Here is a 13,470-nt window from a genome sequence, read left to right on the forward strand (position 1 = left end):
AAGCTGGTACTTGAATAGCTTATGGATAAATCTTTTCTGACATCTGTTTCATTAGAAGCTTAAGCAATCATTCAAACCCACCCACATCTTTGTACAAAAGATTGTTTTTGCAGCAGGTTTTCTTGTGAATCATGGTTAAAATTCTTCTCCATTGTCTATATCATATGTATAATTTTGTAGCACGTACCCATGTACAGAATTTCTTAGAAAGATGATCCCACGGAGAAGACACAGTTGCCATAGCAACACTTTTGTATTCTGAAATGTTATCATACCACATTTTTTTCATCTTAAGCTTTTGTAGACTGCAAATGCCATGTCTCCTCATTCAAGCTGTCAGTTAATCTCTCCAGATTCATTCAGGATTGTTTTCATTTTGTGATGAAATCCCTCAACATTAAATTATGGGCTGTTCTGCTACTGTAAATCAAACTATAGTTGTAAGTGTCAGTGCCTCAGAAGTTGGCTTCAGTTTCATTGTCAAGTCGTTTGCCTTCAAATATTGGTATTTTCTGCTTCTACTGAAAAGGATTCAGAAATATCTCCTGATTCTGAAACAGACTTCCATATAAATTTAAGTAGATCTCTGAATTTTCCTATTCCAGCACATCTATAAATTATAAAAGATGGGAGGGAGACTTGAAAGATTTAGAGTTATACTTAGGAGATTGCTATTTTAATCTTCACTTACTAATCTACTTTACCACTATAGCTTTATTGAGTCATCGTGCTGATCGATGAATTGGTTTCCAGCAACTGTAATAAGCTTTTATTCTATGTTAAGTTGCGTTTCTGAGCTCCCCTCATAAACAAATCATCCGACCCTGAGAGGGCAAAAATGAAGAGCAAAACGAATAGTGAGGTAAAAGAATACTAGCTGAATGACTAAACAGTAATGTGGACTAGGTCTGTACTCTGCACAGGCTTGCTTTCATGACTGTTCTGTCTGGGGTCCAGAAACTGCACAAAACCCTGTGTTCCATGATCTCTTCTGCTGGGACTTTATGTTCTCCTGGCTTCTTCACCCATTAGAAATGCAACTGGTGTTTACCAGAGGATAAAGAGTGGCAGTCTTGGGGTCAGTACAACTGTGTGTGGGGAAAAAACAGAGTGACCAAGACTGCAGGCGTGTATCTCTGAGGTCGCTGAGTACAGAAGCCAGGAGCTTGTGTTGGCTTCCAAAGTTGTGCAGGACGACCTTAGGTGCCAGAGAGGCTGAGCTCAGACTGATACCACAGGATCAGATTGCCAGTCATGGGAACGACAGGAAGAACTCAGGATGTAACTGCTCAACCAGCAGGAACAACATGCAGGGCAGATACTTGGAAATCATGCTCAAATCTGCCTTCTACTCATTTCAGGCAACATGGGAAGGCATCCCCAGCTGCAGCTTCAGACAGTGTGTTCCAGCCAGATTAGGGTTGATTCTGAGCTCAAGCGTGCAAGTCTTAAAGATCAATGAGTTATAAACTTGTGGGTGTACACTCTCAAATTATTGTCTGCGTGGAAGCCACACGTTGGTCCAGTTCTGATCAATTTGTTCCTGTTCATTCTGCTTGATTTATTCCAAAGGCCTTACTCCTCAGGAGTAAGAAGCCAAGCATTATAAGCTTGGATGGGAACTTTTTGGCTCATTTTTTTCTTGTTACAGCTAATCATTCCATTCGGGAGATGCTCCTTTATGCAAACAAAGTCCACTGAGGAACTGTCATCTAGGGTTCACAGGGAGTTTGCACTTAGTGACGAACTTACTGACAAACACAAATTAGGTGATCATAATTATATGGTTTCAAGGAATAACTGCAAGAAAACCCGTACTATTTCTGCACTCTATGACAATTATTTTTGTTATAGTATTGAATTGTTTGTTTGAATGCTAAAAAGTAAAGCAGGAAGGTCTTACAGAAGGTTTGGCTAAAATGAAAGGGATTAAAAACCAGTGGTCTTCTAAACCAACTCAGTGCTATACAGCTCAGTCAGTACACTCATAAAAAAATTACAGAGCCCCCAAAAAGGCATTTGATTTTCACATACTAGTGGCTTGCTGAAAGCTTAGCAGTTCTTCTGAAAGCAAACTGACCAACTGAGATCTTTAATTTTCTCTACCACAGAACATATGCACTATTAATCTGAAGTACGCGTCATATCCCTAGATTTTGTACTATCTACCCAGTTTTTTAAGTATGCGTTCTTTCCATTATTAATACTGCTCTGAAAGCCTAAGCCACAATATCTAAACCATAAAAGTATATTATGTTCTTTAAAAATTATATTGAAAATTAAATGCAGATTTTCATCTTCAAATAGCATTAAGAAATGTTGGCAATAACAGATAAATTATGTATGTAATAAAAGACCTTATATTTTTTAATAAATATTGGAGTCAAAATTGCCAAGGGGTCAGCGGTGTCCAGAAACAGACATCTCAAATTCCCATCCCTCCATCAACAGAAGCCCTTTGCCTGAAGCTCTGGGAATATTAACTTTTTTCAGTACTTGTTAACAAATGGCTGAAGATACTCTACATTTTGAGGGTGTGAAGGGAGTTGAGAAAACTGGAATGAAATCTTCAGTGTCCTCAAAACATGATTTTCTCTTGGAAGTTATTTCACCCAGTGAGATGAAAGGAGTGAATGTTAATTTTGCTTATGTAGTCTTTTGATCATTTGCCACTTTTAAAAAACTATTGCTGTCTCATGCCTGTACCAATTCAAGTAGAAGGGCTTGCAACAACAGGGTCATGTGCCACACTACTGATCATGCTGCTGCCTCATATGTATGTCACCAGAAGTAAACCATGTCACTGCTATAGAAATTCCGAGCAGTGATGAAAGTTTGAAAGAAATAACTATTCTTTTGTGTAAATAATTTGATCTGGAAAAAAAAAAAAATCTCACAGTTGAGATCTCTGTAAATAGCAGTCTTGAGGACCTGGCTTGCTATCTACTTATGTGAGGTTTTAATGTTTGGGGTTTTTATATTATCCTCTTGTGTCAGCTTCTGTTGACTTGGGAAAATAGGCTCTGAAGACTTTAGTCCAGTTTATGGATACAAACCAATTCTAAAGAACTAAAGAACTTGCACAGAAGTTCATCCACATGCAGGCACAGTCAATCAAAACCCTTATTTTGAATATTCTCCTGACATCAAACAGAATAGAACCTGGAGATATTTCTGATTGTAAAGAAAGAAAGAAAGAATTGAAGATGCTTGTGGCTGTACACCTAAGAAATCACACAGATTTTTGCATGCATCAGGTGGGACTTAACTGAGGAATTGCAGTTTACTGGATGTGTAGCAAACACTTAGCATCTTGTCTTTCTGTGAAAGCAAGCAAGCAGGAGATTTTTGCCACATTATTTTACTATCCATTTGTAAAGACATTATGAAATATATAACATTTTTTCCAGTAACATGTTATGATTAATACATTTCATCTTCAATAAAACCAGGAAAATGTATGCATCTCTACATTTTGGAAGATAATAAATGGAACACTGAATGATTTACAGTTATAAATGAATCTTTAATGCATTCCTTGGTTTTCATCATACAGATGGACAATGAGAATATTTTTTTTACTACGGTAAGATGTATTAACATGCATTTCCTTATTTATTAAAAGAAAAAAAAAAAGAAAAAGAAGAAAATCACATAAGACAGGGCTACTTTCCTAAAAGTCATATGACTTTCTAATGAATCCTACATAGAAATAAAAATCAATGGCAGTAAGAGGAATATAGAAAACCCTTAAAATACAAGTGCTTTTGAGTTTATGGATTTAGCTCAGGAAAATTTCCACTAACACATCCCATACATCCTTGAGAATAAGACATTTACTACAGTGTAACTGTGATTTACAGAGAAGCATTGGAAGGATCTATGTCTTTCAACAGAGCAGAGGAAATTGAACAGGATATAACTGTACAGAGAGAGAATTTGTGGTTAACTGAAAAGTAATACAAGTATTTGTAGGCAAAGCAAGGAAAAGTTTTATAGTTTATGCAATATATATGACAGATTGATCAAAGAGATAAATGCACTCAGATGCTACAGGATACAATTGTATTGTAGTGACACATACATACTCTGCCAGGTAAACCCATTAATAAAGAGTCCTTGGATTTATTTAAATCAGCTACATAAAATCCGAATTCAGGAGGAGGGAATAAGGCAGTGTGTCTGCATTCACACAGGATGGTATCATAGAATCACAGAATGGCCTGGGTTGAAAGGGACCTTGAAGGTCATCGAGTTCCAACTACCCTGCCACAGGCAGGGACACCTTCTTCTAGACCAGGTTGTTCAGTGCCCCTCCAGGCCTGGCCCTGAACACTTCCAGGGATGGGACATCCACACTTCTCCAGGACACCTGTTCCAGTTCCTCACAGTAAAGTTTCCTCTTTATAGCTAACCTAGTCCAACCCTCTTCCACTTAAAGCCATTCACCCTTGCCCCATCACTACATGCCTTTGCAAAAAGCTCCCCTCCAAACTCCCTATAGGCACCCTTTAGGTACTGAAAGACAGCTATAAGGTGTTCCCAGAGACTCCTCTCCTCCAGACTGAACAGTCCCAAATTTTTCAGCCTTGCGTTATAGGAGAGGTGCTCCACCCCTCTGATCATCTTCATGCCCTCCTCTGAGCTTGATCTAACAGGTCCATGTCCTTCTTATGTTGGAACCCCAGACCTGGACAGAGTACTTCAGGTGGGGTCTCACCAGAGCAGAGCAGAGTGCTTGACTGTTGATCACACTTCTTTTGGTATAGCTCAGGATATAGAAATGATTCTGGGCCACAAGTGCACATCAGGTGACGTTGTGCCTCTCATCCACCAGCAACCCCAAATCTCTCTCCTCAGGGCTGCTCTCAATCCACTCTCTGCTCAGCCCGTATTTGTGCTTGGGGATTGTCCTGACCCACCTCAGGACCTTACACTTGTCCTTATTGAACTTCATGAGGTTCACACAGATCCAGATCTCAAGACTGTCAAGTTCCCTCTGGATGGCATCCTGTCCCTCCAGTGTGTCAACCATATATGAATCTGTATTGTTGTTTATTTTTAATTACGAGGTTTAAATTTTTCTCATTGGTCATCTAAGTGTAGTTCATATTTTCAAATTTTCTGCCAATAATTAATGTCTGCAACTCAAATTTTTCAATGAAAGCTGTAGTCTGACTATTGCAAAATAAAGTTTCCACTTTAAGAACTCTTTCTCACTCTGTAGTGAAAGATGTGTAAAGAACATCTGACTGGCAACCCAACCGCTATTTTCACTGCTGTAACTTGACAGCTCAAGTAGGAAGCAAAGTTTATATGCAGGAGAGGCTCCTGGAAACTTGCAGTAAAGACAAAATTACATTGGCTTAAATAAATATTCTTTTCAATTCCCATCCCCGGAGTCTTCACTAATTTCAAACCAAAAATATTTTTTCCATACTACTTTATAAATATGCATTACATCAACCAACACGGAAGATATGCAGGAAATATATTCAATAGCCTTCTGACAGTGTAGAACAGACATTTCTCTAGACGTGACAATGGCCAGAGAGATATCAACGGCTAGCAATTGTCATCTAGGCTTTCCAAAATGCAAAAAGCTCTAACTAGTAGATGAAGGCACATAACACCTCATGAAGGAGAAAAGATGATACCTCAGGTGGCACACCATGCTCACTGAAGTATGTCAAGCAAATGCTGTGACAACTTGCTGGTTATTCACAATAATGTTGACTTTTATACGCAGAATCACACAATATGCTGAGTTGGAAGGGACCCACAAGGATTGTCAGGTCCAACTCCTAGCCCTGCACAGGACCACTGTTTCAGAGCAGAGTCTTCATTCCAATAATAAAATTGCTTTCTAGCTTAATCTTAAATATGCTTCCCATGTAGTTTGCTTATTTGTTCCTACATAATTTACTATCAAGAACAAATGCACAATGATAATTTTTTCTGTCTAAGAAGGTTTGAAGTTTTTCAGCTTGAAAGACCCGAGTGTTCCAACAGAAGGATGTAGCCATGCAGGTGCTGCTCTTCTGTTCATACCTGTACACAAGGAGTAACCTCTGCTACACCACTAAACAAATTGCTTCTATCCCAGTCTGACAGAAGCCTGACAAAGAGAGTCAGAGTTTAGGGAGGTGACCAAGATGACTACTTGGTCATATATGATACAAATGTTTTAGCACAAAGACTGATTCCTTCTGAAATTTCTCTTTCCAAATTCCTCCCTCCCTGGGGCTATCCAAAAATAATTATTTTTTTTTTGACAGTGTTGCATAATACTTTTGCTCAATGCTTTCTTTACTGCTGGAAGCACAGTGCTGTTAGCGTCCCCTTACTTACTGTATTTCTATTTGAAAAATAGACCTCATCTTTGCATTGATAGTGTCTTGATGACAGGGAATTGTTTCCCCTGGGATCAATGGGTGGTGTCATACTGGTGACAGATTTCTGGAATCATGTCTGTACAGCCCGAAATTTAGTTAAGAATTGATATTTTACACCGAGTGTCTAATACAGAGTTATCAAAAATGTAAATAAGGAAACCCACAGTCTGCATTTGCAGAAGGAAAAATAAAAAGTCTACACAGTAGGAAAAAAATCTTCAAACTTGCCATCACTGTCAATATGTATATCTTTTTTGAAAATGTTTTAGAGTATATTTTATATAATTATTGGACAGCCTGGTGAAAGCACAAGTCTGAGATTTTTTTTAATTTAAAGGGTATTTCTTCACTTTTTAAAGCTTTATTTTGTACTCTTTTTTGTTATAGTTCAGAGGTTGCTCTGAAGATTGAACAGAAAAGCAAATATAAAACCATGCAAGGGAAGTGGATGGACATGCACAACAACAACAAAAAAGGAGTGACACCAAAAAAAACTGTTGTAAAAAACAGACTCAGAACTACACATGCAATACGTTAGTACCACATAAAAAAGGAAACCATAAGCATGACATGTATAGTACAGCCTAGAAACTACACACTAAATACTTGTTTTTTTCCCATATGGCATGTCTGCAGTCACCAGATGAAATCCCAGTTGATAACTCTGCAGGCTTATTGCATAACAGGAACCGATTTGCTGAAAGCCAAGGAAAGATTAAACAGAGATTTTCAGGGTCAACCCATTTTGCATCCATTCAGATCTGTTCTAATTTCAAATGCCTCCTTTTCAGATCTACAGCAGATAGCTATGGCTAAGCTTTAAACATGCTAAGAGATTAGACCAGTCAGCCTCCTGCTATATCTAGGTCTTTACTTGAAGTACTCTCATACTTTCACTGAAATCACTGGATCAAGAATTGTTGTTTTGTAGCCAGTAGGTGAGTTTAATCAAAGAGTGCAGATTCTGGCCTTTGCTATATTTGTTAGACAGTGCAAGGTGTGCCCGTGGGAATTCGAACAATGTCTGAAGTTACTTAAAACCATTCCTTTAAAAATTCTTTTAGAAAAAAAAAGTAAACAGTCCTGAGTTGGATTATATCCAGACAAGCACCTGAAAGGAAAAGGGGTACAAATCTTACTGGCTATACCTTAGGATTTTGTCTCTTGAGATACGCTAGACTCATATCTGTCTTTCGGGAAAGAGAATCTGAAACCCAGACCTGAAGAACAGGCTCTCTATTCCACTGACACCGTGCCTGATCAACATGCCCTTCACAGCCTCCTCTCAAGCATTAAATGAAAAGCTTTCATTAAACAAATTTCCACTGAAAATACAAAATGCTAAGCAACAGCCCAAGGAAATGTCAGCTGATTCTTCTGTGGTTTCAGTGGGGCAGTTTTCAGGCGCCTGTTGAAAAGGTCTGGAATGGGTCATTGTAGCACTTCCAATGCATGTATTGTCACTTACTGTAGAAAAGGAACAACATTCTTAGAAGGCAGACCTAAGGCATTCCTAAGTTTCTATTTTACTAATACATGTACTTACATGTATTAGTGTACATACATGTATTATTATACATACATGTAAACTAGTTTTGAGAAAGGGAGATTTAGATAGATAGACAGACAGACACACAGACAGGATTGCATTATATCTCCTTCATACCACAATCTTCACAAGGTGTGCTTTCAATTTCAACCACAAGAGCAATTTGCACTAAAAGTAGTCTATAACCCTTTCATATCAGCTTCTGCAGGGAGGTCATAACACAGAGCCAACTTGGTGGTGTAAGAATTTTGCATTCCACTCCTGACTCCAGTGCCTAAATGCACTGTACTCTTTATCAGCCTCTCTGAAAATTATCCACATTTTAGGTACCTCTGGTGATATTTCCAAGCCACTAAGCAGAGACAAAAACCCTAGTGTTATTGAACTTCCTTGTTTTGTTCAAAGAGCAGTAATAAAATGGAAGATTTGAAGTACATCACCCAGAAGAGCTATCAGTATGTTTCTTTATTGAAAAGTGGAAGAGTTCATTAAAAAAAATATTCTATTTTCCATCCCAGTCTTTCATTTTGCTTTCAAGATTACTTATCTTCTTGGGTAAATTTTAATCCTCAAAAATATTACATGTGGGAGAGAGAACTACCACCTATGTGAAGACATTAAAGCTTTACAGTTTTAATACTGAAACTAATCTCCAGGGCACATCTTACATTTTATATCATTCGTTTGCTTTACAAGCATTTTTATATCCAGGCTCCCTTGCACTTGAGGGGTGAGCTGTACCCTACACAGTGAAAACAGGGAGATAACGTTTTTTTTCTCCTTGTTCTAGACAGTCACTGTAGGTATAGAATTTAAACTTTATAATATAATTTTTTTTTTCACTCATAGATTCATAGAATAATTTAGAGTGGAAAAGACCTCTAAGATAATCAAGTCCAAGCACTTCAGGATCTCTGCCTTTTGTCTCTCTCACCTGAGGAGGTGGAGGGAGGGGAGCAGCTGCGTGGGGCTTAATTTCCAGCTGGGTTTAAACCATGACAGTAGTGCTTAGATGTATTACGTCTGTTTAAAGATCTTTACTAGATCTTTCAATATTTCAGTGTTGTTATTTCCTACTACTAATACAGCATAAGAAACCACATTGTAACACAAAAAAAATAGACATTATATCACAAGTACTGGGTATGAATTAGTGAATACATATTTTGAGTGCCAAAGGTGGGGTGAGAACAGATGCATACCAAGAGTTAACCTATTTATACCATAGACCACAGAAAAGACTGACAAGGTGTTTTTTCCTGTGATACTTCTATAAAAAAATGCCAGTCTGGTAAATGGAAAAAAAACCCCAAACACCAACCCACAAACAAAACCAGAACAACAATGAAAGAACCTGAACCAGCAGAGCGTTTCTCTGGAAGACTTCTTCACTCAAAGTAAAATTAATGACCAAATTCAGAAAGAAATGAACTTCAAATCTGAGGAAACAAAGCAATAAATCTAAATAAATCTTCATCTAAATCTTTCATGCTTATCTATTCTATAATATGGAGTAAGAAATATGGAAAGCAAAACTTCAAAAATGTTTCAGCTGTGTTGAGTAACTAACTCACTATCTGCATATCTAGCAAAGAAGGGGTTTCCCTCTACTACCTGTTCAGCATAGAGGTAGTATGCTCCTTTGGAGCACATAAAAATGCTTTTATTCTATTCTATTCTTGTACTTGTCTTTCTAAATACAAGCTTGATTTATTGAAAGCAAAACTAGCAACTGCAAGGGTTCTGCGTTTCATTATATTCAGCAGCTCTGAAGAGGCTCAGTTCATTACCAATCCCATTGTTCTGAAGCCTCAGATATGCAAGACCAAGTCTGAATGCAGACATCCTCAGCTTGTTTGCTATTTCTGAATGAAAGTCACGTTTTAGTTCCCATCTCCTTTCACCAGAAAGACTGATAAGGTGCTTAAAAATTTCTTACTCCAGTGGGGGGAAAGTCAGCACTAAAATGGCAAAGAGCCATTTTCACAGTATGAAAAGCTGAAAAATTGTCCCGAAGCAACAACACCATTCATAGTGACTTCATTGATTACTCAGTGAATTAATAAAAAGGAAAGGATTCTGTCCTGGTCATCTCCTACTAGTAGTATCTGGTTGCACTTTTTGCAAACTATTAATCTCTTCTCCTTTGTAACAGAAAAATTACTTAAAAAGAAAAAAAAAAGAAAAGAGTTCTAATATGCAATTTCCTTAGATAAATTGTGGTATTTAAAAATCTAATGACTCCAAGGACATTTTGCTCCAAGAGAGTGGCATGCAAAGAGGTAGTCTTGATTTGTAAACAGTGTTGGCAAGTTCACAGCTATAATACCGTGATCAACCACAAGGTCTTCTCCAGACAAGAATGCAGACCTATCACTGGGTACTCGAGGAAGGATCACAAATATTAAATATCTGTGTAAAACTGAAGAATACAGACAGTCCTTGTCTTCAACTGGTGCGTCAAGTGTGATCACAGCAATGCACAAGTTACTGAGTTATGCCACCTGCTCTGCGGAATCTTTTCCTCTCTTGGTGTTCCCAGTTGATATTAATTAATCGCATTTTCCAACTTTCCATTAAATGCTTGTCCAGTAAAACACATTATACTTTAATTGCAAGACAGTAGTAATTTTCCTGGATTTTCTTTCTTTTTAATTTAGTAATTTTTATTATGCACGCAACTGTCCAGTCCAGTGTGCAGCGTAAGGCAAACCCTTCCAGCAGGATGATATTCTTTTAGACATAAACAGATAGGTGACTGAATTTCTAAGCATCTTCACAAAATGCTGTGTGGGCTGATCCATCAGCAAAATACTAATGTTTGGAGACAAATATTCGTAGTTCAGTGTCCACACAGCTTAACTCTCCCTGTTATAAAATGTCTTCAGAACACCACATAACAGATCTGCCACAGCTGAATATTGTTTCAAGCAACATGCATTTAAGAAACTTAGGTGTAAGACAAGTCCATAAACAAGAAAACAATCAGAATCACTCACAGAAACACATAAAACAAGCATCCTCTATGAAAGACTAGAAAAGGAGATACTGGTGTTTTATAACTTATAGACTCAGTGAAAACTAAGTTTTCTTCTTATGAGACCAATAACAGCTTCTCTTGATTTTACACTGCAACTGGTGATTCCTTAACTTTAGTTAAGTACTGGCCTGGGAAAAGTAAGAGTCACAGGACATTTCTTTCTAGTAAGATAGAAGAGTTAAATGGTTTTAAATTCTTATTTATGTATCAGGTAAAAATCTGACCAAAAATAAATAGACAAATAAATAAAAAGCTGCTATTCAGAGAAAGGCAGTATCAGAAATTTGGTGCATCTGAATATTTCTATCAACCTCTTGCTTCTCTCATAAGAGATTCAGGTAAACCTACATTTGATGAAATGGAGATTTGTTCCTCTAATTAAAGCACTGAAGTGGAAGAGCTGTCTCTGTCACAGAATCAGTGTATAGCTTTAGGCAAGACTGTGTATTTCAGTCCCTCTTGTAAAACTGGGATAGCATTTATTTTACCCAGTCTTTTTAGTCAGCAACTGTTAATGCACATTTGTTTGTTGTTTAATACATAAAGGGTGTTTCTAAAGTGCCATTACTCCCCAAGTTCATAATATTTAATGGTAGCTTCTCTAAAAGGCCCCAAACTCCATTCTCACAACAAAGGCAAAGGCAGAACTTCCTTTTATATGCAGTCATTAAAGTTAATTACAGTATGTGCCTGCATTGCTAAAGAACCATTTCCACTGAATAGCGATGCTACCAGGAGGAAAAACACATCTCGGTGCTGATGATGCCACCTGTTTAACTATTAAACCTCAAGTGCTGCGGTTTTTTCCACGAGCCTACAGATACCCGATCCTCTGGGCTAAAGTACCGGTGTGTAATATGGCAGATTTTGTCCGACTGGAGGGCAAACAGGACGTGCCCAAAGAGTAAATCGTGACCTACTGGGTTTCCACTTCAGCAAAGATACACAATGAACCGATCCAAATTGTTTCAATGCTGTGGAATCTATCTCTCCGATATTTTCACAGACTGAAACATTTCAGCGTGCTGGTAAACTCCGGATTAAAAGGTCAGAATATTAAGGAGTTTCATGATCTGGAAATAACAGCTTTTGACGTGCTGTTCTAACAAAGCTGCAACTCTCTTCTTCCTCCACGATGCATGTAACTCCATTCTGTCCCTTTTCCCAGAACTGGAGGTAAACAAAAACACAGAAGAACAAGACTTCCAGAGAGAAGGATGTTTTCAGCAGCATTAACGTTAAGCTTTTAGGTACTGCAACTTTCTGAACCATGTATCGTTTTTCAGACACTTTGTTGTGTTTGGTTTTTTTTTAAAATCTTGTTGATCATAAAAAGCTGTGTTCTCCTTTCCTCTTTTATGACAAATCAAAACTCCTGAGGGCAGAAGAAATGAGGTTCTAAGTTCTCTAATTACAGCTGAGCTGAATACAGTTCTGTTCCTTTACAGCTTTTTAGGCATTTCTGATTTTGTTCTCATAATTGAGTAACGTGGACATCTATGAAAAGAATAACGATGGAAAAAAAAATAGAATAGAACCCTCAAATCTTAGCAATTCAAATCAACTTAAATATGCCAAAGGTTGGGGAAATTACCCATCATTCTATATTTATCAGTGCTGAAATACCTAACATTCATTTTTTTGTTTAATCAACTTCATTTCCTATTTTGTTTCATCCATTATATACTTAATTCAAGGAAAATGATATTTTCTTGAATTAATAAATAAGCCTTGACCCCCAATTTTCTTTCTTTTCTTAATCAGTTAATCATGTTTCCGAATACATTTTTGCATAATTTTACATGCAAAGATCACATTATGGAAAAAAAAAACAACCCACCACAAGCAAAACAAAACACTCTGTAACTCCTACCTAACAATAAAAACATTTATATATCTGTAAGAAAGCATAAGGATAAGGTTCATTTATTCTGTGGTGGATATTGCATTTCCATCATATGTTTTTTATCTGCTATCCAATCTGCCAAATCTTTCAGAAACTTAGTATGAGACTTTCTTGAGTAAAAAGAAGCAGCAGAAGCATGCAGATGCTTAAATATTGACATTGTTGTTATATTTTTGATATTCAGAGTTTGTTTCATTTGATATATAATAGGCTGAAGGCACTAACTAGAAAGGCAGAATTTCTACTATACTTGGATCATAAAACTTAAAGCAATGCTAAATATTTAGCTTGTAAGCTTGACTGAAAGTATGTATTTTCTTTTCCTAGCCAGGGATCATTATTGTGCAAAAAACACTCATTATCAAATAAGTTCCTTCAGAACATGTCTCCAGTATAAGGTAGGAAAAGGGAGAAAAAAAATTCCTACTTTTCAGGTTTGGATTTAAGTGTTTTTATCATTGTTTTGAAGATATAAACATCTTGAATGTGAGAAGGTGTAGGGGTATTCTAGAACCTGAAAACTCATAAGAAGTTCAACTTTTGGAAAATGGAAATAACGCAGGTGAAGGATCTGCAATAA

The sequence above is a fragment of the Corapipo altera genome, unplaced genomic scaffold (assembly GCF_003945725.1).
Source record: "Corapipo altera isolate COAL_440 unplaced genomic scaffold, ASM394572v1 61305, whole genome shotgun sequence".
NCBI lineage: Eukaryota > Metazoa > Chordata > Aves > Passeriformes > Pipridae > Corapipo > Corapipo altera.